At 44.6% G+C, this 26,122-nt stretch overlaps 1 long non-coding RNA gene across 1 annotated transcript in view; it reads right to left on the reverse strand.

The window, feature by feature from the left end:
- LOC125701186 (uncharacterized) overlaps positions 1-26,122 on the reverse strand; it is a 32,252-nt gene that overhangs the window by 1,378 nt on the left and 4,752 nt on the right. The window contains exon 2 of the long non-coding RNA XR_007380169.1: positions 346-533. This is a non-coding gene — a long non-coding RNA (uncharacterized LOC125701186). The remainder of the gene's footprint in view (positions 1-345; positions 534-26,122) is intronic.

A 26,122-nucleotide genomic window follows, 5' to 3' on the forward strand; every position in this document is an offset into this window, starting at 1 on the left:
GCATTTCCTCACTACTAAAACACTGTTATCATGTAATACATGTACCTGGTATGATTTTTGCTTCTTCACAATCTACTGGTTTTACTTCTGAAACAAGCAGTTTGTGCCATTTCCTACTGAGATCCCAGCGCAGTGGATATTTACCATGCACACATAATGCCTTGTGCTGTACCTGACGCTGTCACCTTGGGGCTCAATTTTCTTGTTTACAAACTGAGGATAATTTCCTACAGTTATAAAATATTTAATCTGCTCTTCCATGAAGCAGAATGAGTCCTAAAGCATTGTCATGGACTCAGAATTGATTGGTCAGAGATTCAAAAGGCTAATAATTAGTCTCCCTACCTCCTTAATGGAATCGGAAGGAAGGCAATCCATACACGAATCTGTCTCTGCACTCAATCCTCACAGGGGGACCCAGCTCCACAAAGGAGGGGTCCGGCCAACAGCCCCAGTGCAGCCCCTCCAGGGGCACAATCACGGGATTCATTCTTCTTCCAGTGCTTTACTCTTCCATACTGTGGGCTGAGATGCTGCAAAATGTGTGACAGAAAGGAAGAAAAAAAAGTATTGGATCTGTAAGTGTAGAGGATCTGCTTCAGGTTTCATCCACATTTCATCTTCACTGCCACAGACTGCAGGCAGAACCTCTCACTGACACACAGACCCTTCTTAGGGACTTCTGCTTCAGAAGATCTATACTCCTTTCAATACAGCCTTCTCCTCTGATAATCACAGATGTTAATCTTCCCCAGGCTGCCCCTCAGTGCTCCTAGATGCAAGACTGCAGGACTTTTGGAATCAGACACCTGTTGCATTCAGTGGACACTGCACCAGACAAGTCTGCAGTATCTCTAGAAGGTCTCCAGAAGAGCTGCAGATGATTTACACTCCCTGCCATAAACACCAGCATATCTGTTACACATTGAAGACAACTCTGGAAAAACAGTAGTTTTGCTAATTGTAGAATTTGTGTGAGATAGATTACCTTTTGTCTGTGAAATCTGGTGAAGTGACTAGCATCCCAAAGAGCAGCATACGCCTGACTACCATCTGCATCCCTCAGAGGTGTATAAGGAATGCATTTTTTCCTGAGCACCTGCACCTAGTAATTGCTTTCCCACAAGAACTCCCTCTCCTTAAGATCGAAGCTGCACTGCGTGCAGATAAATGTGCACAGAGGTGATCTAATTTAATTTCCTCTCATTAATAGCCTTCCTCCATGGCAACATATCAACTGTGACAATAAGGACACCTGAGTATACGCATATTCTGTGTAGTCTTTTTATAGGCAAAACCATGTCAAACACATTAAAGGAAACAAAAAAGACAATTCCGAAATGTCTTCCAAGCATTTCAATCAGAGCAATATCTCAAGCAGAAGACCTGGGTTTATACACAGTGGTAGGCAAAAGTCCCAGGGCTGGGATTGAGGATTCTTGCAGCAGCAGCCACATCTGCATCAGCACAGGGAGCTGTGCAGCAGCAGGTGGGCATGGAGCCCCGGTGCCAGAGCCAAGCCAGCTGTTCCCCAGCACACATCTTTTGGAAAGGACTGGCTGACACTGCCTTGCAGTTGATACGTGGGGTTTAGTTTTAATTCCCTACAGTTCTGGCTAAATCTTTGTTAAATATAGACCAGGTCTGCTTTTACTCATTCTTCTACTCTTTTTCTGAGTGCAATTTGCAGGTTCTCATTGTGTCAGATCCCGTAGTGCTTCTCCAGTTTTCATTATTTTCAGGGGATATTTGGGAATAGAAAACCAATCACAGATGTCTTAAGTGCAAGTTGAATTTCATTGTGTTACCTGATTTGCAAAGAGGAGAGGAAGAAGGAAGGTCACAAAGCATGTTTTTGTGTCTGACCATTTATCAGATAGTAATTTATTTACAGCTTTTGTGTTGAATGGTAAATATCTCACCACAAAAACTGCCATTGTTTGGACCCTGGTGGCTGGTCCAGGCAGACAACAATCAACACTAAAAGACATCACTGCTGACATTACAAAACAGTATCTGCATAGGAATGCTGCACTCACTTTGTACAGCTTGAGTGATGATAACACAAAGGGAAGGGGGATGGGGGGGGACCCCAAATCAGGACACCAAATCTGCTGCCATCCAGAGTAAATAACAGAACCAGAAGCTGTAGCAGTGGCTGGACAGGAAAACCAACTCAGATGAATGGCTGAACAAAACTCACTGCTTCCTTCTTGCAACACTGACATCCTGGATTTAAAAATTCCTCTCCAAAGCCATTCAATTCCCTTCATCCTCCAAAACCAGGAATCCTGAAAATATAACTACCCTGCCTTAGTACCAGCAGCTGCTGAACAACAGAGAAGCTGCTCTGCTGGTTGCTCTCCTGCTGGAAAGGGCTCCTGTTTTCCAGGAAGGGAGAAAGATTTGGAGATGTCTGTTCCCAGCTGGAGACCTGCATCCGGGCTCCCAGCTGGGTGGGAAGGAGTTGGGTGTCGATCACCCCAGTCCTGGTATGGTCAGCCTGGTGGGCCTGCCCTGCACTACACATGTTCAATGCCAAGACTCACAGAATGGTCGTCCAAAAATAATACAGAGCCCAGCAGAGATAGGGGAACAGAAATGAAATGGGAATGTCTCTCCCCCATCCCTCCTATGGCTTCCTGTAGTTTGAATTAAAGCAATGCTTTGCACTTCCCTTCTCCATCCCCATTTACTGGTCTGGAAGTTGTCTCTGCAGTTTGAGAGTGAAACCACCAGCCTGTCCCAGAGGTCTGCAAACACAGAGAGCCATCCAAAACCCTCTGAAGGCTGTCTGTCTTTGCTGCCATGCTTTCATAATTTCAGCGAGCCCTGGTTAAGCCCAGGTATAAGCCACTTTCACATTTACACATGCTCTGAAACTTGATGAGACAATGCTGCTTGGTTTGGATCTAAAATGTGTTATTAAACTTAAATATAACAACAAAAACAACCTTTTGTTTTTAAAAGAGATTTTCTGTTCCAGTTCTGCAGACTCAGGAGGTTGAGAGATTTGGAAAAAACACACTTATCTACAATTAATGCAAGCCTTGAGCTTGTGAAGACTCACACAGTGCTAGTTCCCATGTATTCTTGTTTTTGAATTATACAGTACTTCCTTTAAAGAGCTCGCAAAGGAGGCAGTACCTCAGTGACTTTCTTGGATCCAACAGAAGCAATGGAAGTTTACAGCAAAAGGGATTTTCCTCGATGTGCTAATCTGAAATACATCAGCACACACAGAAAATCTAACTCTATTCCTCCGGAAGATAATTTGTGACATTTGGCCCTGGTGAGAGTAGGAACAGAGCTGTGCACCGCTGATACTTTTCGTACAAAGAAACAAACCAAGAACGTTTTGAAATCAAATTACTGCATTGGAAGCACACCTCGTATTGACATCACAGCATTAGAAACATAATGCAAAAAACTTGTTTTACAGAGTTTCTGCCCTAAGAAGGAATGACACAAAAGGCATTTTTGTGCCATTAAGTTCCATCCTTTGGAACATATGTAAAGTCCTACCTGATTACTGCAGTGTCTAAGATTCAGATTTACTCTTGCAGGATAGCTTTTGTCATCTCCCCAGTAATTTATGAAGTTACTCTATGGCCCAACACAGCTGGTTTGAAAGCTGGATAGAAATGAAAACACAAATCACAAATTTGATGCACAGGAGGAGGGAAGAAAATCTGCTTTGTCTTTCACTGTAGTAGGTAAGGCTTGATGTTTTATGTCCATGGCATAAAATACCATTTGCCAGCACAGCCGTTGGGGTTTACTCATAGATACAGTCAGTGTGGGGTTGAACACGTGTGGCAGCAAGGGGACCCTGGGCACAATCTTTGCAGTAGTGTTATTGCTCCAGTATGTTTAAGGCATCAAACTGCAGTCATGAAAAATGTCACCTTGTCACATCAGCTCTGCAGGTAGTACCTAAAACATCGGGATCTGGTTCCCCAGTCTGAGCTGTTCCTGTGCGTAGCAGCAGACCCATCTCACCCACCCTCCAATTGCACATCACACTTGGGGTCTGATGATACCTGCATCACACATCTCTAATTTTTCTGGTTACCCAGAATCTGACACAGCACTTGATAATGCACTTCAAGGCATCGCATAGTTCAAGGTTCTGGATTTAAACCACAAGAAAAGAAAGCAGGCAAATCCACGATAACACTCATATCCTGGTTTACAGCCATTAGAATCCATCAAAAATTACCACGAACACGCAATACGCACCCTCTGTATATTTGCTGTCACTTACTACATGTGTATCTTCCAATGATCAAGGTCTCCTTGTGGAAAGAGGCAACGAGAGGAAAGAGGTTTCCTACAGTACCAACAAAACTCAGGTCCAGTCTCACAGAAACTGGAGCAGCCATGCTGCAAAATTCAGGGGAGATGTCTGCATGTAAGTCATTTCAAAGCACGTGAGGAATTTAAGGAACCTTAGATCAGCTGGAGAGTCTGAGAGAATACAACAAATTCATTAAATCTATGGCAGTAATTCACATCATAAGAGCTGAAGAGAACCAAAACCCACCCTGCTGAATTGAGTGATTTCATCAATGAAGATTAGCCCTCCCCTCACATTAATAGAGACCTTGAAGTCTGCAATGGCTGTGATAAGTATTTGGTTACACTGATGTAAATGTACATTTTCTTATCAATATGCAAACAGAACCCTAATCTATTTATCTCCTTCATATTTTATTTGGGGGATGGAGGCTAGGAGAGTTGTCTTTGAAGGCTGCTTTCAAACTTTGATATCTAATGAGTCCAAATTGACTTCCAAAGCAAATAATTATTACGTGCAAAGAGGATTGTTTTATTCTCTCAGTAGCATTTTCCAGGCTTCATCAAACAAGTTCTGAAACAGGCTGCAGCTGTGTGTAGGATTTACCTTCTGCAGGGTGTGTTTGAGTAGGTCAGCCACTACAAACGCCCTTACCAAATTAAGGCAGAATAATGCCCACATCTCCCTTGGGAGTCCTGATGTAGGAGGCCAAGCAGTCTTTAATTCCTCAGGGGGAGAAGTCACGTTAGAAGATGCTAGGCTAACGACAGGGAGCCAATGACCCCCCGACAATTGTTACCAATTCATTTCTAGAAAAAGTACAGTGGTTTTGATTGCAGGAAGCATTGATGCAGGCAATAACAGCTCCTGACTGCCAGCCACCCCTTTTGTGTGAACCTCAGTTGTGTCCCAGAATGACTGTAAGTGCTCAGAATGGGAACAGCTTTACAAATATACATTCTCAAATAGGCAGGGTTTGGTTGGCTGCCAGCAAGGGACAGAGAAAACATTTTAGCAGGTCCCTCCTGACAGCTGCCAATAAGCCTGGCCTACACACACCTCCAGCTTCAACAAAATGAATGTTTTCTCACCCTGCCTTATTTTCACAGAGAGACAAACGTGGTTTTACAATGTCCAGTTATCTGCATCACTGCTAGGATATTAAGCTGTGAAGGACATGACCAGATGGCTCTGCCTTGGCCTCCACAACCAACACTTCTTTTCCATGCACTCCCAAAAGGCGGAACAGGCACAGAGGTGCACAGAGCCCCTCCTGTGGGACCCAGCCCTGGAGCCCATGCTTGTCTCCGTGGGGCACTGAGATGCTGAGGGGAGCAGAGTGCTTTCTTCTTCAACACTGCCCTCTCCTTCACAATTTCTCAGTTAAAGCTTCAGCTGCTTCATTACTCGAAAGCAAGTACTTAATTTGCTCAATCAGAAGAGAACACTGAATACGTAACCAGTTGTCATCCACGGTGCTCAAACGGGACATTTGCTATATGCCATGCAACCCCTAGGTCACTGGAACACCAGGTTTTTTGCTAAGCAGACCATTGGTCTTGCATAAATACAGAAAATGTAACTGCTTTCCACCAAGAAATTATTTCAAGCATAATGCTTAAGGGTGTTTACAGTTAAAATACCAACAAAACATGTAGAGGTACACATTTCTATACAGTATATGGGAAACACCTGGCCTCAGAAACATTTGGGTAAAAATTGCTGTCAACCTTCTGTTTGTCAAAAGGGTATATTTATCCTCTGACTTTCTGTCATGACCTTTGCATTCTGAAATGAATTAAAGGTTTATGTGCAGGAATGCAGAGAGCAGGAAATCAGGAAATAGCATGGGAAATGGCTTTCCTGTCCCGTTTCACTGCTTTACGTACTGTAACGTCATCGAGTGCAGAGATTCTGCCTGTTTATGTTGGCATACTTGATCTGGAGCTGCGTGTCATATCGCTTTGCTCCTGCTGCTGTATTGCCAAGGTGATCCACTAAAAGATGCAGCGTTGGTTTGATTTGGGGTGAGACAGCAAGAGACACGTTCAATTTTGACAGTGATCCGTTTATGTGGTTAACTGGACAAGCAGACATGTTTGAACTAGTTGGCACAATTAACACTCGCTTGGAACCATTTGCCCCTGCATACATTTTTAAAAGCAAAAGCTGAAGGATCAGATCTACCAAGGAAGCAGGTGATTCGTCCGGCATTTTCATTTTCACACAGCAATTTCTCTGGAGGAATGCACAGTTTGGAAATAGAGTTCATGAACTAAGAATGTGAGGAAAGAATTCATATTTCGTAAACAATTTTTGGTAAGTCTTCAATGCTTTTAAGCAGTACAACAATGAACCAAGTGGGCAAAGAGCCTGACCTAATTGCCTCTTAACAATCTTACTGAAATACTGAGTTAGGCTGAATTGGTGGAATTGGTCACTTTTGCTCTACAGGGGAGCAACTCTAAGTGCTTGAATGATTTCAAAGGTGTAAGACTGAGCCTGATGAATAAAACATACAAAAAAAAAAAAAAAAAAGAGAGAGAAAAAGAAGAAAACAAACAGATTTTACAGAAACCTTGCATGAAAAATTATCTCCGGTATTTTCTGAAAGTATCTGGTAACTGCTTTTTATGGAGCTATTAGAGATGTGCTCTCCAAATGTCTTACACACCAAATGTCTTTCACCTAAAGATGAGTGCCAGGATCTGCCTCCAACTTAGCTGTATTTTAAAGCTCTGGTTTGGCCTTTGGAATTCAGTAAAAGCTGCAGAAATTAACGGGAATGGAGAAGAACTGCAGAACTCACTCAGCACTTTGAGAGACCACGTCCCTGCAGGCTGATTATTGCTGAAACCTCTTCCATTCGTGTTGCAGGGTGCTGCCACTCACAGTCACACACAACAGATCAGTTTGACCTCCCTGAAATTTACTCTTCACTCTATATGATCTGTAGCTGGATGGGGGGGGGGGGGGGGGGGGGAGGGGGGGGAAAAGCTAATTTTTACTGCTTTGCTTTACATCTGTTTCAAACAAATCAACCAACGTAGATAAAACACAAGTTTTCATTCGGCTGTTTAAATAGTGCATTTTGAAGTGGCTTGGTGTTTACAGGAAGCTCCAAAGTAGGAATGCATATTTTTATGCAGTAATTAGCAATTGTTTAATATGCCAAATGGGAAGGCCAAGAACGGCATAAACACATAATTGTTACCAGGCAGGGAGAAGCAGAGCGTTAGGAGATAGCATAAATAGTCAAACGTGACCTCAAAAGGTCAAAAGAGAACTAAACAATTTTGTCACAGCACTTGCTTATTTAAGTCAATGCAAGTCCAATTTCCTCTCTGCCGTTTTGCCTGGTGTTTTATACTGCCCGGTATTCTTCTGTGACACACACACATGCAGACACACACACACACAATCCCTGTCCCCAGTACACTTACAAGTTGTTTGTGATTATTAAGCAAGAACGATCCAGAGCATTTTGCAAGTCAAAGACTGCTTTAAAACCACATAAAACGCTGAACTGAAAACGTCCCCATTATATTAATTTCTAATGAGGATTTGCTGAGGTCAGTGATGATAAAAATGCAAGTCAGCTAGGGAGGCACTCTGTAACCTAGCTGGTGTTTTTAAACCCCTTCCATGCCCTATAAGACTACGCTGGCACTGAGGAGTAACAAAATTAAAATGGTTACAACCGAATCTCCAAAACAAAGGATATTCACGAAATTCATGTTTGACCTCCAGAAAAAGAATCCTCTTTCTATCAGGCTACGAGGCTGGGACTGCAGCGTGGGGAGCTGCCCTGCTGCAGGAAGCACACGGAAGACAGGATTATTTGGTTACACTTTAAATCGCGGCCAGTTGCAGAGCAATTTGTTCTCTTCAGAACAAACAGGGCATTTTATCCTCATGCTCTTTTTTTTTAATTTCATTTTTAAGTTTTCTTGGAGCGATTACAGAAATCACCGAAATCCCCAAGGGAACTATGCCTCAGTGACAAAACAAATTTGCCACAAATCATTTTACAAAAGAACAGCAGGACTTGAGACCAAACTCGGGAACTGTTCCTATTCATCATTCATTTGTTTTGGAAACTCCACCCTCCTCCTGCCATGTTCAATATCTAATTGGCATTCTGACACTTCAGATAACTAAACATCTGCTGCGTGGATGCTTCTCAGAAGTCTTTTGTTCTGTAAGTTGGAGTTCAAGGGACACAACTCACCGATACACTGGATTCATGCCATTGTTAGGGCAACTACTCTCCCTGAATGGAGAGAAAACAGGCAAATAAAAGCGTTTTGCACAAATACTTCCCCCTACCCGTCTGATAAGCTTTCTGAGGAGGCAGCGTATTAAAATTCAGATGTCAGAGCGCTGCCGCTTCTCAGCTATTTCCGCAGTTTGGAAAGTCAGGGTCTTTGCAAACCTCCTGTTAACAGTTGCTGACAAAAGGTTAATTTCCGTTGCAGTGACATGAGGGTTTCATCGCTCCGTGAGACCGAATGCGGGTCATTTATTTATTTTTTAATATAGAAGCTCGATAGCGAATGTCTGCCATTTAGGGCTGCTCCAAGAACTCATGATAAGTAGTTTGAAAGTATTTTGGAACAGAATAAAAAAAGCATTGATCTGGGAAGTAAAATTATCGCTGGATCAAGAAATAAATTCTGCATAAAAGTTGGGGAGAAATACAGGCTCGTGTCTGCTGCCAGGGCTTCGTTAGCCGCCAGGTTTTATCACAGGTCCGGCTCAGCTACGACCACAAACCCACTGCAGCAGATTGCGGAGCGTTCAGAGCAGGCTGTGCGCTGCGGGGCAGCCCCGCACGGCGGGCAGGGCGCTGAGAGCCGCCCCGGGCCGGAGCTGCAGCACTGCCCTCCCCGGGATTTCCAAGCCTTGTGGGTGCATTTCTTTCCTGTGAAAATCGAACACTGAAATGAAGTTGCTGTAAGCTCTGTGAGGGGGGTTATGGAGAAGGGCACGATGAATGCCCCTAAAAACCCTTTGTGCCCACGCTGCTGCATGAAAAAGACTGCTGAATACACTGCATAGGAAACAACTCGCGTCATTGTCCCTCTGCGCACACAATCACTCAAATGATGCATGTAAATAAGAGATTTTATAGGCGCATTCACTTTGCAAATCCTTCCCATCTATTCCAAAAGAGCCACATTGTAAACATTAACAGGCTAATTGTGAGCCTGAATTTAGCAGAAAGGCTTCCAGTAACAGATGAGCAGAACGGAATTAGTCCGACTGACTTCTATATTCCAGACACCTCACTGGTTACCAGCCGCGGATTTTAGCCCTTGCAAGCATTCATAACGTATGAAATTTCTCCTGCGACATCTAAATGCACCAGCCAACTAGCAGAGGAAGGAGATAAATTCGTGTTAAGTATCTGTCTAGACAGAGAAAGGGATGAAAGTAAAAAAAATAAAAATAAAAATCATAGCTACTTATTTAAATGAATGGCTCCTCGGGAGCTGACACAAACGGAACAGTTCACAAAGGAGTCACAACTGATATTTCCCAGAGGTATTTCTGGTGAAGAACTGGGTAGCCATAAAGAGCGAGATGAGGCGGGTGAAAGTGGATTGGCCATTTGTACCCTCCTGATGACAACCACGGCTGAAAGCGATCTCGTCCCTTGTTAAAGTTGATTTATATTTCGTGTGAAGAGTCCGGACTGGCAAGGATGGAGTCAGCACACGGATTTGGGAAATCTGGATTTAATCCCCTGCTTTTCTAAGCAAAACCTTCCTTGACAAAGCAACTTCAACGTGGGACCTTCAGTACACGTAGTCTAGCGTTTGTTGCAAACATGTTTTGCATTCAGGCACAAAATTAACAAATCCATCGTGCTTCCCTTTGTTTCCACAGGGGATATCCTAGCACATGGCCAGGATAATTAAACCCTCCATGTAATTTTACCAAAGTTAGGTAGTTGGAAGAGTAACCCCAGCCCCAGGTCTACTTGGCCAGTCAGGCAGTGCCTGTCACCTCCCTGGCAGGATTAGTGGCAGTTCATTGCCAAGGGGCTGAGAAATTAACTACAGGAGAAATTACGTTTGGCAATTTGGAGCAGTCTGGATCTGGATCAACATCTGCCGCTTCAGTATGATCATAAAACACGTTGTAGGGGATGAGCTTTCTGCTGCCTGGAAAACATATTATAGAACAGCAATGCCTTATAATGCCATTTCTGTTCCTGCTTTTCAGGTTTCAAAACTTGTGGCATCTTCAACCACATCTCTTCATCTGAGATGCGAAGCTCTCAAAGCAGGGGTGCTCATTTTCCCCAGCGGAGCACACAGACCTGGCTCCAAGAGGAGGCACTGTTTCACTGCAGTGACATTTCTGCTCCACAGCCTTCTGCCTGGAAGGCGTCTGGTTGGTAAGTTTTTCTCCTGAGGAAAATGAGAGCCTGACACACTAAAAAGGGAGAGAGCTGGAGTTCTCTGCATGCCGTGCCTCCAGTTTTGTGCTCTCTGTAGAACCAGGTCTGCACAGGCAGGTACTTCCAGTCAGCTCCCATATGCACACTTCTCCATTGCCTGGCTCAAGGAGTCCCTTGGAGCTTTTTCCCTTCCTCCATGCCAGCCACGCCTGCTCTCCTGGTTTCTGGACATGGCTGCTGGGGCCTCCTGTCAGTCTGTCCAACCCACTTTCTCTTTTCTCCCCTGCCTTTTTTTTTCTTGTAAAAAAGAGAGATGAACCTCCATGTCAATGAATCCCTGACCTACACGGGCTGACCCTGAGGAGTCAGAGATAATGCATGAGAGTAAACGAGGTCAAAAATGGTGAAAAAGCCGCCACGTGGCTGCCGTCCCAGCAAGGTTTTGCAGGGCCACGACTTCCTGAGTGCTGCCCAGCTCACGGATAAGTTTCACCCTCTGTGTCCTTTAAAGGCCTCTCAGATTCTTTACATATATTTTTGGCAAGGTTTACTGCCAAAAAGGGTAACCCAAGCGAGAGGGAGACAAGGGAACATTTCCTCATCCTGTCCTTCCTTCATCCCTCCACAGTGCTGGCACTTGAGCGGCCGTGACAAGCCTGCTTCTGCCCAGGGTGGTGTGACGTGGTGCCTGGGCTCAGCGGCTGTGCCAGGAGGATGTGCAGGTGGGAAACCCGGCTGTGCCAGGAGGATGTGCAGGTGGGAAACCCGGCTGTGCCAGGAGGATGTGCAGGTGGGAAACCCGGCTGTGCCAGGAGGATGTGCAGGTGGGAAACCTGGCTGTGCCAGGAGGATGTGCAGATGGGAAACCCGGCTGTGCCCCCAGAGCCACCTGAACAGCCTGGAGGTGCCAGCGTCCAGCGAGGGAAAACTCGCTCCTCAGGAGGGGCTTAAAAGGAATAAATATGCACATACAGAGAGACATAAAATGTCAGCCTGCCTATTTGTGCTTGTACCTTACAACAAGGGTCATATGCAAAGCCTGCCGAAGCATTCTATTTGAATCAGACAGCCTGCAGCTTTCTTGAATATGAAAAGGAAAAAAATCTGTTCACAAAACAGGTCTGAGAAGCCTTACCTGAGAAAGTGACAGCCTTAGGATCATAAGTATTCACCCACAGCATGAAACAGGCTTCCTCACTGATGGCAACATCGCATCCAGGTGTTAGGCCTCAACCCCACTTCAACTATTGTTTATTGCCATTGCATGGATTAATCCCTGCTGTCAGTCTGGCCTGCAAGATGCTCTCAGAAAGAAAGGTCTGCATAGCATCACGAATGTCAGATCCTGCTTTGATACACTTTATCTTCCCTTATCCCTTCAAACTCACCATGACTACTCTTCCTGACATGCTAAAAATGCTTTAGAATCAGTGCATATTGGCTAAACTTTGGTTTGAGGGGGAAAAAACCTGCCCACCCCCACTTTACTTCTTTTTTTGTTTTTTGACAGAAATCATTGTTGATCTGATAAGAAGTTTGTGGAGTATCCAGTTACAAACTGAGAATCCCCAGAGTTGGGGATTCATTAGTAGTTATCCTAGTGTTACAGGAAGTAAACAGCTTTTAGATGTGCATTTTGCATCTAATTATGTCACAGTCCACTGGCCTTCTCAAAGGTGTGTTGTTTTTCAGGGTAATACATTAAAGATAACAGATTTTACAACAACAGCTGAGAAAAAAGCAGAAATAGATAAGTCGTGGAAGCTTTTGAAAGAAGTCAGAGATCTTTGCTGCGCTGCGAAGACAACTGGGTGTCATTTGGGAGGATGTGAAACTCTATCCAGCAAAAAAGGGCTGTTAAAGCATGTCCATTTCTGTGGCTCCTATTGTACTTCCAGAAAGGTCCTGAATCCATCTGATTTTGTGCTTTCCCATTAAACAATTAATTTCACTTCATACTCACTGGTGTTGTTCTCAGATTCATTAAAGCAAGCTATTCTGGATTTGCATTGCAGCACAAGGCAGAGCTGAGCCTGAGGGTTTCTCCACTCAGAACTTTCAGTTTTCTATAGAAGATCAATTCAACTTCATGTAATTAAATCGCTGTGCAACCAAACAGTAAATTTTTAACATAAAACTTTTGGTATTTCAGCTGAGCTGAGTTTATCGAGACTCAAGAAGCATTTTTTTCTAGCAGATGGGATGCCAAAGCATTTCTCTCTCTGCTGCCCTTGGAGGCTTTGCCTGTTGCCCATCTCCTAACCCAGGTGCTCTCATGACCCACCTGCTCCCACACCACCATGGCAGCTGGCATGGCCCCACCTGCGGCAAGTGGACTGGGGCAGAGGCTGAGATTTGTGCCACCAGCAACGTGCAGGGAAGAATCTGGACCTGCTGAGCTCAAGTCATGCCATAGAAATGACAACTGGAATAAGTAAAGGACAGCAGATCCTCCTGGGACACAGACTAATGTGATAGGAGAGATGTACCCTCAGGTGCACCAGCACAGCACTGCCTGCCAAGACCTGGTTTGCGTTTGCCATGATTTTCACTTATTTTCAGAGATGCTAAAAAGAGGACAACAGTACATTTGGGACACAAACAAGGACATTCCTGTGACTGCTGTCCAGGATGTATTTAAGTAGGGGATGACTGATCCCATTAGTCTGCTAAATTCCAGACTCAAGGGTGCAGAGAACAACATTCTCAGGATGCAGGCATTTTCATCCAGTTTTTGCTTTAAGAAAAGAAGAAGTCTATGTTACAACTTGGCAAATGATAATTTGATAATGAGCAGAAGTCAAAGGTTTTGCTAAAGCACATTTAGCCCATGTTATGCCTCTCAAAGTTATTTGTCAGCCATTTCCTGGGAAAGATGATTTTTTGATGATTTTAGAGTTCTTTTACATCCCTTCTCAGTTCAAAAGGCTACAGTTCTGTTCATTCGCTCGCTGTCACAAAACAAACCATAATGCTGCCACTGGCTGCTCCTGCTCAGCTCAAAGCTGTGCAGTCAGACTGCCTGCTCCCTATTCTGATCTTATACCACTTCCAGCCATCTCCTAGACAGCAGCAGCACAGAATATCTCCCTGTTTTCCCCATACGTAATGACGGGTAGCAAAGAGAAGCTCCGTCATCTACTGGTCCATGTCTCATCCTTTCTGCTGGCATCTTGAAGAGCTTGCAGTGCCAGGCTGCCCTTGGCTTCTCAGCAGCGCACACACGTTCAGAATTCACAGCAGCTTTTCCCTTGGTGTTGAATGTGGTGGAACCACAGTACTCTGCCATTGCCCACTTCTGTTTCACAACATTTTCCTAGTGGAAAGAACGATATCTGGATAAATCTGGCTGTTCCCAAATCCTCCTGGACCAGTAAGCAATGGCTAGGAATAGAATTATGGGGTGGAGCTGGGGAGCAGGTTTGCCCTATAGATACTTGGGCTTTTGCCTTTCATTCCCTCATCCAGCACCTATAGTTGTGTAGTGATGCAAATCAAAGACAACATGCACAGGAAACACAGGTGGTTTCCTCTTGCTTTTCTCCAGTTTCTAACAAGGAAAATCTGGACAGCTGCTCATGCCTCCATCAGCACACTAACAAATCATCTCCTTCCCACCATTTCGTGCACATACATCTTGAGAAACTGATCTTCCTTTGGGACTTCTATTTCTCTCTCACATTTGGTCAGAACTGGCCAAATGCAGAAGGGGATGAGGGAGATGGGCACAGAGTTGTGCAGGGTGTACAGCCATGCAAACCTCACGTCCCCAGGAGATGCAGCTCCTTCCACCACTTACAGCACATGACCCAGTTCCTCCCACCTACAGAGGGGAAATGCAGTTCTTCTTTCACACCCTATCAGAGCATTGCTAACATCTTCCTACTGATCAGAAGTGCTGTAAAAGGCTACGTTACTCCACCTCTGCAGCTGGCCACCATAGAATCCTGCAATCATTAAGGTGGGAAAAGACCTTTGAGATTCCTAAGCCCGATCACAGCCCACCCCACTGTGCCCACTGCCCACATCCCTCAGTGCCACATCTCTGCAGTTCTGGGACGCCTCCATAGACGGTGACCCCACCACCCCTGGGCAGCTGTGCTGCTGCTTAACTGCCCATTCAGACAAGAATTTTCACAGATACATACAGTACCCACATTTTAAGAATATAAATGTTTTTTTTTTCCCTTTTTTTAGTCAACGTTTCAGTAGTGTAAAGTGAATTAATTTGTTTGAATTCACAGCTAGAAGAGTGGCTATGTTTCTAGGAAACTACAAAATGAAGGCATTTTGGACGGCATTTAAAAAGGAATGCGAAAGACCTGCTGGCAATGACAAAACAGAATTTGAGCTCAGAATGGAAAATGGATGGGTTGTAAATAACACCGACGTTAGAACCTCAATTGATTCAGTCCCACAGATAATCTATTATATTCTTCCAGTGGAATTTGTTTTGCTTGAAAGGAATTATATGAAATCATAAACGTCATTAACTTTGAGTGACTCATTTTTTTTTCTGTAACCAGATGTTTAGTTACAGCTGATAAAGCATGAAAACCCGCATTCCTCACAGCTTGCTCCGCATGGGTGTGTTGGGCAATGATGACAACCATTAAGGTACAGCATTGCTCCTTGCTGGCAGTGACTGATGTGCTTATCAGGGCCAGCCGGGACCTGGAATGCCACAAGAAGAGGAAATATGAATAAATCTGAAAGGAGTGTAATGAATCCTGAGAGCGCTTATAGCTCAAAGAGATTAAAAAACAAAGTGCAAACAAATTAGGAGAGAATCCATGCTGCCATTCTGCGGGACAAAGGAAGCACCACAATGCTGCTGAGAAGTGACTGTTACCAGGACAGCAAGTGAAGGTGCAGCTACAGCTGCTCATGGATGCTGCAAGAGCTCCACATCTTGCATGTGTCTGCACAGCTCAGACAAGAGACGAATTTCTCAGTGGAAGACACTGAGTGGTCCAGGAGATCCAGCTGTGCCTATGAGCATTTGGGTGCAGTCAATAGGTTTATACATCTTAGACTTCCCAGGAGCACTTAGGAGATGGGAATGGCTTTTGTTAGTACTTTACCGACATGTTTTCAAACACACTGAGAACCCTCAAGCTTTGCTGGTTGTGGAGAGGTATGTCACACTGCTGACACAAGCTGGCAGCTCAGGGGGGTCACCCAGACCCCACATCAGTACGGCTGTCCTGTCTTCACACCCAACACACACTGGGGTCAGCATTTCTTTGAATAATGAATTCTGTGTCTTCTAACAAACAGAAAACTTAAGCTGTAAGAACTCAATGAAAATCAAGGAATCATAGAATGAGTTACAGAGTGGTTTGGGTTGGAAGGGACCTTTTAAGATCATCTACTTCCAGCCCCCTGCTATAGGCAGGGACACCTCCCTCTGACTGTGTTGCTCACAGCCTCATCCAACCCGGCTCTGAGTGCTTCCATGCAGGGGGATGTGGAAGGAAATGTTAAGGGTTTTCTTACTGCACTTTTAATAAACAGATTAATCACTCCCAGAAATAGAAAACGTCAGTCAGATCATCTTGTCTGACACAAGGTCAGCCTCCTGCAAACGAGGCTGGCGGTATGTCAGATGGGAAGATAAAGCAGCAGCTTTGCACGACGCGAGCCCAAGGTGCAGTTACCTGCGGAGGGAATTCATTTCATTCTTTTCAGGATCGTGCCCAACCCTACAAGGACCTGAGCTGAGAAACACGACTTTGTTACTGCTGTTCTTAATGCACTTACAACATTTACTTCAAAATCCGGAGAAGTCATAAAAAAAAAAAGCAAATCAAAACAAAAAAAAACCAACAGCCTGGATAGACCGAGCTCACATGGGGATGAGGGCTGATGCGTTTTGAATGGATCTACCTGGAATGATTTAAGAAGTTACCACCCTTGTTTGCTCGCTCCCACCTCCTGGGCAGCCACCAGCAATGCAGAGCAGCAACAGAGAACAGCAGCTTGGGTTGCACCCCCCGACCTGCAGGAATGTGCCTGCCAGAACTGTGCCAACACAGGGCAGCCCTGGCATCCTGGCTCTGGATCCTGCTCTTGTTTGGAGCTTCTGTTTGAGCATTAATTGCTCCACGGTTTGGAAATACAGCTGCATTACACACAGGCACTCCTAACTCTTCCAATTTTTAAAGGAATCGGTGCAGATCGGTGTGAAAAGAATTTTTTCAGCATCACTGATAGAAATACAAACTCTGATAGGTATCACCTATGGGCTCAGAAATAACAAATGAATATTGAGTTATTCTCAAGTCTCATGTTTTATGGAGGAGAGTACAGAAAGAATAATAGACAATAAAGCCTATTATTTTTCTAGTGTTAATTAGGATTTTTTTAGATAAATTCCTCAGGCCGCTACATACTTATTTAAGAAACCTCAAATAACTTGCAGTACTTCTGTAAGGGAAGATCGATGTCTGCCTGTTATTTTGCCATCTGAGCATGAAGGAATTTGAGGCTGCCTTTTCTGAAATATTGTTGTGAAGGATGCAGAACCACCAGCATTTGGCCCCAGCCATCACCATAGCTGTTTACTGCTCAACCAGCACATTGCAAAAGCAGTTGCTCCACCAGGAGCTGAAAGAGTCATCCTGTGCAAACAAAGTATGCCACTGCCCATGCAGTCACACACTGCTCCGAGTGCAGCACTCCCTCTCCCACTCTGTGCTGCCCTTTACCAGCACCTCCCACAGGACCACGGATGCATCTGGGGGGGCACTATGGACAGATCAGCAGCTGTCCAGAGGTCTGAAGTCTTTCTGCACTGCATTACTGCAGTGAGTACCTTAGGAATATTCACCCTTTCCTTCCCACCTCTCAAAATAAATAAATAAACAAATAAATAATCCTACTTTCTTCCTCCTGAAACTATTCTATTCTACTGTATGTGTTTATCATATGGGAAGGACAAGCACGCTGCATTGATGAGGGACACAATTATTGCACTGCTGGCAAATGATCTGAAGCTTCACAATAGGGTGAATTACTGGGCAGGGCTTGTACTGACAGTAGGCAAAAGCTGGCACAGCAATAAATTAACGTACGGTAACAGTGATGAAGCTTTGTGGAGGCTAAAAGGCACCGTGAAGAGCTAATGAAATGTCTTATTACAGACCGACTGTGATACCGATCTCACATGGAAGCGGTCACCGGAGCAGCGCAAGCACTCCTGATGGCCACAAATCACAGATCTGGCACTTAGTGACAGGCTGGTAGGTGCAGGGATTAGCAGGACGTCTACAGCTTCGTACGTAGCCAGAGAGCCCGATGGACGGGCCTGCAACTAACAGCTTTGCTCTTACTGAGGAAACAGATGCGTTTTGTACAATTCAGGTACAGTACCGCCCTGCTCCAAAGCCTTTGAAGAGGTCTGCCAGGCAGACATCAGGAGCCGTACCGGCATTTGCCAGAGGTGACAGTGTAATCAGCCATGTCTGAAAATAATGGGAATTGTCAACAGTTAATAAAACTGCACTTTAAGAGGTTGATCTCTTTCAAAAGCAATCTTGCACCTGTGAAAACTCGTCTGTGGCTGCACATAGCACCAACCTGCAGAACTGTTGGGGCAGTGCGACCACCTCTTTGCATCTAGAAAGAGGCAATCCTGCCAACCTCAGGACAGGTGTGCACACACCTTCTGTTTTGTGACAGTTCTTACGATTTATAGATTGGAATGGAACATTAAAATGTAAAGAAGGTGACTTATCTGTGAGCTCTTAATAGAAATGGTGTGGATATTTGATGGAGCAGAGCCCCACGCTCAGTTTTACCTCTACCAAGACAGTGCCCTAACAGCTCGTTAGGAAAATTACAAGTATGCTTGTTCTCTCCTACCAACCCCTTTTTCAGCTTTAATTACTCTGTGACAAGTGGAACAGTTTCCATATTAAAGACTGAGAGCTGGCTCCTGGTGAAGATGGAGGAGATGTGGTTTTATGTACCCATATCAGAAAACGAACTGCTGAGAGGACCCTGCAGCCCGGGTTCCTGGTCCAAGCCAGGAGATCACAGCTGGGCAGGACTGGAAGGGCCACCTCTGCACAGAGCTCCCATCTCTGAAACGAGCGCAGGCAGTGAAACAGAATACAGCCCCAACCAGGGGAGAGGCCCTCGTATTCTCCATCTCTCTTCTTTGTGGGACAAGGACCAGATGGCTTTTGCACAAGAGGTGATACTCAGAAACAATTGCTGAAACTGCGTTAGCTGGCACTGGCCTCTTTCAGCTTTTCAAAATCTAAACAGAAGTAACATGACAGACTTAAATCTTCTCATTGCAGGAGACATTTAATGAACCCACGGACTAAGAGACTTAATTTCTTTTTTCCTGCTTTCTTTTCTGCTCCTCCTGCCCAAGCTGGGATGCATTTCTTATGCAATGTCCGCATGAATGACAGCATGCACAAGGCATAGCAGAGGATTTCCACAACACCCAGGCTTGTATTGTGCTGCACCTTATTATCATTCTCTAACCCTGCACATATGGTCATCTTCCATTCTTCTAACTGGTTCCAGGGCCCTGGAATTCAGCATGACCCCTGAGGGCTATTCTAATGCAATCAGTAGGAATACTATATCCAGGGCCAGCCCAAAATCAAAGGCCTGGCCAAAGCCCAGGATAAATTACAGCTGTTATAAAGAAATCACCTTTTCACCTTGGCCCTCATATTCTTTCAGTTTACAGTCATAACTCAGCAAGGCTAGCAACATTTGTCATTAATAAACCTCGTTGGATAAACAGGACTGATGGATTAACAAGTCACATGTAGAGAAATCCGAGAAAGTGAAAAGCTTCAGACAGAAGGATAAGCTTAGCTTTTCTCTGAGGGAAGAGGAAAAATGACATTTTTACACATTTTTCTGTACGTTGTTGTCACTTGTGATGTGCTGGAGATGGCGCTGAGTACAGCAGGGCTGATGAACTGCGGAAGATGCAGCACAGCATTGGCTGCTGTGCTCCTGGAAGATGCAGGGGAGCACCCAGCCCCGCAGCAGGGTGCAGCAGACACCCTTTGGCTCACTGGGCCCTGCACGCCCATGCCATTTCTTTCCACCCTGCTCTGACGCCATTGTTTTCCTCCAAACAAACCCTTTTGTGATTTAAAGGGAGAGAAGGGACATTTGACTTTAAACAGACCTAAGTATTAATACCCTCATTTCAAACGGAATTAAATGCCCTCCACGAGAGACATTTGATTAACAACGTTAAACTGATGTTCCCAAATGTGTTCTGTGTGCATTTACCCCCTTTTAGCAATATATAATTTTCCATTCATAGAACAAATAAAATATGTCAAGAACAGCACGCCAGAATGTGAAGGGTTAAAAAAAAAAAGAGTTGCTGGAAACCTGTGAGAAAGAGGAAGAGCAGATTTTGTATCCCTGGCTCTCTTGGGAAACCTTATGAAGGTATGATTCTTCTTCATTAATCCTCCATTGATTTACAGTAGCACAACTTCAAAATTATTACAGATCCGTAAAAATACAAAGGTCAAACACAGTAAAATGTGTGTAGCACATTAATATTTTATATAGGATGCATATATTTTTTAAAGAAAGCATATATTCCAGATGGGACGTACAGTGATGACCACTGCCCACTAATGGCCTCAGTGAGCGCAGGGCAGTGGGCTCCAGCAGCGGCAGCCAGGTGTTGAGAGATGTTTGCATTGAAATTCAAACCGGCTGAGAAGTCTGTAATCTCTCTATTTTTGTTTCTGACACAATTTGGTCTAATTAGTCCTAATTTACCTCTCCTGGTACTGCTACCTCACTGGCAGAAGAGCGGGTGGGCAGCAGTAGCTGTGGGTGAACATGCAAACACGGCATCGGGGGCTCCGACCGACGTCCGGATGGGGGGAGGAGTGTGAAATAATTTATTAGGGTTTCCGATGGGTGTTTTTAAAACTATTTGGCCTTAAACTGTCTTCATCTGGACATCAGCTGTTTGCTCTGCAAACATCCCCACCCAGCTGGCACAATGCTGCAGGGCCCGCAGCTGCGCCGCACCTTTTGTGCGCCCATTTAAAGCCTTTGGGTTGATAGTTCACATTAACATGGAGAGAAATATACAGCTCGCAAGTTTGAAAAGCAGTTTTTACTCATAAAAAGCTTTGATAGTTTAGCCATCTGGTCGGAGTGAAAGAAGCTCATAAAAGGGGCCCAAATAAGGTCAAAGGTCGGCAGCTACGTGGGTCAGGGGGCCGGGAGGGCCGGCTGGAGTGGACTTTACTAAAAACTTGTCAGTGAGGATCTTTGACAAATTATGGCACATTCCACGGCTTTTTGGGAAAGTATTTGATTACAGTGTGCAGGAATGCTGTTGATATTTGCAGCCTTTAAGGACGGAGGCGTTTCCATTGGAAGCCTCAAAGATCCTTCAGGAATCACCGTCCTGCAGGATCCGCACGGAGGGGATTTTTATTCCAGTCTGCTTTATTTATTTATTTCTTTTGCAGTATGAAAAGATTCGGGGGAAAACAAGCCCAAAACCTCTCTCCTGCAGACAGCACAAAGGCTTTGACCTTTGATTCAGGTCATTTATTCTTTTAAATGGTCTCAAATTATAAAACATCCAATTACTTTTTTTTTTTTTTTTTTTTTTTTTTTCTTTTTGCCGCCCCCCCTTCCAACTGTTAGCGACAAAGCAATAAACAAAACAGGGGAGAGAATGAAACCTCAGCCTTATTTCTCTGATTTGTTAATATGCACACAGTAACTGCCCTGCTCTTATTTGTAAGACATCGTTACGAAAAGTGAGAGGATTTAAGGAGACCGAGAGCAATTTTCTTGTAAAGATCCAGGAGAAAGCAGAGGAAATAACATTATTTTATGGGGTGTTTCATGGCACAGCGTTATGGTAAGCCATCATGCAGTAGTCATGCCCCAAAAGGCAGAGCTACAGCACTAAAAGCCACCAAAATAATTATGCCAGAAGTGCTGGTTTTGTCCATCTCCCGGGGGGAGGGGTGGGAGCAGCAGAGAAACGGGTCTGTTCAGGTTACATACTGACAAAACACAACAGCAGCATTGGTCAACTGCAGCCGTTCCATTGGAGCCAACCTCCATTTGCACACAGGCGCAGGCTGCGGCCCCGCAGCGACACGTGTGCATTCGTACCACTTGAACCAAAGCCCCGTGCATTTCTCTGACAACCAATCCAACAAGAGAAGAAATGAATTAGGACTGCTGCAACTTCTTAAAACCTTGGCTGTGCAGAACGCCAGCCTGAAACACATCTTGCAAGTCTGTGATTTTAAGTTGGTTTCTTATTGTTGTTGTTAAGGTCAGCAGGAGAGTTTATAGCTGCCATGACTGCGGAGGAGTTCGTGTTGCAAAATAACTGTTTTTCTTTGCATGCACGCCAAGCAGCAGTGTGCCTTTAGTACACCACCATTCTTGTGACATCTGAAATTAGACTCTGACCTTAAAGCAGTGAAACATCATCTCCACCAGCGCAAAACAAAAATGCAGGATTACAACAAAGCAAATAAAGATATGCATCAGTTAGTTGTCACCTGACTGTTTTTAACAAACATAAATCAGGTTTAATAAGTTGGATGAGTCGTTAAGTCTCCTTTCAAAGGAACTCTGATTCCTACACATAATACTGACCCTGAAACGTCCATGTGCCATGCAAACACCAATTTATCCAACCACTCGTAGCTCTCATAGCTCCTGGCTGCAATTTGTTTTCTGTGGAGCTTCTCAGGGGCCAGGAGGCAGCGAAGCCCCATGGATTCCAACGGCCCCACACTGCTGTGGAGCACTGATGCACCCATGGAGGTTCTGCCCCACATTTACACTGCCTCTAAATACATAAATAAGGAATGTTAAGAGGTGACCATGCTTGGAGTGCAGCTCTGCTCAGAGACACAATCAGAAATCTGGGTTTGTTAACTACCCTAACAGACTCTAAAATAAGTAGACTTACCCACTAGTTATAATGAGTGCTGAGGAAGGGTGTTGGCCACACTGAAACTAAGAAAGAAGGAAGAAAAAGTGGGAGTGCAAACCCCCAAATTGCACAGAATATGAAACAGTCCCGATGCATAGGGCCAAAAGAAGCCACAGCCAAAGAGAGCTGTTGTGTACACAGGGCAGCGCTTTGCCCCTCTGAGCAGCACAGCCATTCCTTCCCTGGGAGACCTGCTGGGAGCTGCAGGCAGGAGGTGCTGCCTGCCCTCATGTCCCATCACTCAGGTTGCACCAGGAAGAAATTACCTTTCTTAAATCTAGAGAAGGTAACTGGCCAACGCTCCTCTTATTCATGCGTCTAATCCCTAAATCCTACTAAACTGTTTGCCTCAGTGATATCCAACCACAGTAAATTCCACAGGTTAATCATACACCAAGAATGAGATTATTTTCTTTTATCCATTTTCGTTGACATTTACAGGAACATTTTAAATTCAACTACTGTTTGCCTTTAATCGTCAGACAGATACATAAATGCCATTGACCACACAGCCTGAGTGTGCGATGTGCACAGAAACACCTCAGAAGCTGCAGGGAACCCTGAAGGATGGAGGAAGGTCCCTCGTGCTGCAACCTCCATCCTGCAGGCACAGGCACAGCTGTGGCACAGGGGAGACAATGGTTGGGATGCACGCAGTGCCCAGCTGTGATGAGGCAGAGCTACTCTCATTTCTCCTGGGGAGCAAAGTTGATTTCTATCACTGAAATTCCTTAGAGATCCATTTGGTTAATGTGGGACATCAGTTGCCCTCTGATGACAGAGCATATGTATGCCAGCAGCTGCTCTTTAACTATAACATCACCCCAGGACCGATAGGGACGAGCTGTTGTCGTCCTGTTGCAGAGCGTATGTGGGTCAGAAGCTGATGAAGCTGAAATTTATCATTGGAATGATCCCCAAGTGCTTTGTAAGGCAGGAGAATGATTAAGTATGAAGGTAGCACTAGGCAAGGTTTACAGATTAAGGAAGAACGAGCTCAGATGAGAGCTATTTAAACTCGGATAATGATGTGAAAGCAATGGACAGTACTCTCAGTAAGATGTTAAAGGTTAGACATACAAAGTTCTACAACAGAGAGGCATCTCCTGAATCAGGAAAGCCTTTATGCAGTCTGCAATGGACCAAATCAACTCTCAGTCACACCGGGTTAAATCACAAAGTCGCTCTCAGTTCTTCCTGTGAGAGGGAAGCTGAACTTAGCGTATTTCCCTTGATCTTGAGTCTGGTTCATTTTGTTTATTGGCACAGACAGATTTTACTGTCTTGTAGCACTGAAACAGAAATAAAGCAAGCAATACATAGATGTGTATTTACATAGCCTTAGTACCTGTATTTAGAAAACTGAAGAACATCACATTATACAACTTCAAGTACAGGTCAGGAAGGCACACTCACAGCACATACCACGGCATTTCCTTCCACAGTGCTAATTCACAGAGCTGTTTGCTCCATGTGAGAGAACTCAAGTCTTTTTCCTTTGGAAATCCCCACATCTTGGTTGAACAGCAGCTTTCAGTTGGGTCAAGAAATGCATTAGGAATGATAAACACTCACAGTGCTTTTCCTAGTAAAAACTCAGTCCTGAGTACACACTGCATTTCTCCCTTTGACACAAACATTTCATATAAGAAATGAAACAAAACAAAACCACAGAAGCCTTGCTTCGATAGACTGAGTGAAAGCTGGAGTTACTGCCTTTCATGCAGTTCTGGATGGTCACACTCTTACATAAAGTAGCTATCTAGCTGCTCTGATAAACACAACACATAAGAGCTGTGAGAAGTGACAGTATTTAAGTCACGCAGGTGAAATGTTTCTTTCCTCCTAAGAACAATTTGGTACGATGTTCCTAATGACCTGATCTGTGTGATAGCTCCTGTTTTAAGATGACTGACACGAACAGCCCTGATGCGATTTTATTTTTATTGCAGCCTGTAACTCATCTGCTGCTCAGCAAACCCTGCTTTGATGCGGTGGTGAACAGACACACCTGCTTAAAAATGTTTGATATTCACATACTGAACACCAACAAACACATTTCGCTACGATCCCCACCCGATTGGCACTTCTTGTTTTGTCCATTTGTCTTTTTGTCAGGCTTTTAGATTATCGCCTTTCCAGCGCAACAAGCAAAACTCGGGCGCTGTGATGAACTTATCAATCTCCATTAATTATATCAGCAGCGTGGTGAAATCATCTATTCTGTCATCTCTGGAATATTGCTTGGCTTCAGGTTTGGCTCTCTCAATCCGATTTGTAGATACTTATTCGTGCACTCGTGACCTCCTGATTGGATTATTGGAATTCTTTGCTGACAGCTCTTCCTGATAAGGCCTTACACAGGATTCAATTAATCCAAATGCAGTAGTGAAGAAATTCTGTTAAGCAACCGCTCTGCTGTGATCTGTGCAGCCCTGCTCTTGCCTGATGGGCAGCGTTCCCAGCAGCTGCAGAGGCAGTGCATGCTGCACTGGGAGCCAGCAAACATCTCGCCCTTCAGCACGCTTCTCTCTTTCATCTGCCTTCTTCCTGACTCCGCAGTAAGATGTGCTGACCTCTTGGGGGCTCCTAATCTCTTTATCTACTGACCTCCCACTTACTATTTGTCCTAAGTATTGAAATCATTTAATCCCCAATATCACTGAGATGAAGATGTAGAATCCCCCCACTGCTTTGCAATGTGGACTCAACTCTGTAGTCTATGAACTTTGGTTTTTGCAGCAACTACTCCCACATGATTAACTATACTTCCCTATGGGCAGCTGTGATCACAGCAGGCTTCCCTTTCCTAGTTCCTCAGCCTGGAGGACAGAAACCACTCACCAGAAGTGTCTGCATGGCCTTCTGATAAATCTGTATTCAAACTGCAGTACTGGAGCCGGGTTCCTCTGGAGTTTCCCTAAATCCTCCACTTACTGTAACAGACAAAGAGCCTTAATAGGAGCCTAAGGCTTTTAAGAAGCTTAGAAAAGGCGAATATGCACAAAACTCAGAAATTTGAAGATGCTAAATAAAAATTAAAAAAAAACAAAAATTTCAGAAGTAAGACTCCATTCCACACTCTTGAGATTGACTGAATAATACACAAAAAATTCCAGCCATTATCTCAAGGCAGGTGAGGCTTGAGAAGCAGCTTGCACACCCTGGGGCACTGCAATCCGACATGCTGAACAAACCTTCCTGGTGACCAAACCCCAAAGTGTGAGGTTGGTACAGGCACTCAAAAAAACAACTGACCGATGGGAGGGCAGCATTCATGTGGGCCCCCAGTGAGAAACGGAAAAGGTGCTGGATGGCAGCCACAGATGGGAGCTGCTCTCCCTGGGATGGCAGCAGTCTGAACACGTGTGGATCTAAGAAACCAGTAATGAAGTTCTCTCATTTTCCACATCATTCTATAAACATC

This window comes from Lagopus muta, chromosome 16 (assembly GCF_023343835.1).
Source record: "Lagopus muta isolate bLagMut1 chromosome 16, bLagMut1 primary, whole genome shotgun sequence".
In the NCBI taxonomy this organism is placed as follows: Eukaryota; Metazoa; Chordata; class Aves; order Galliformes; family Phasianidae; genus Lagopus; species Lagopus muta.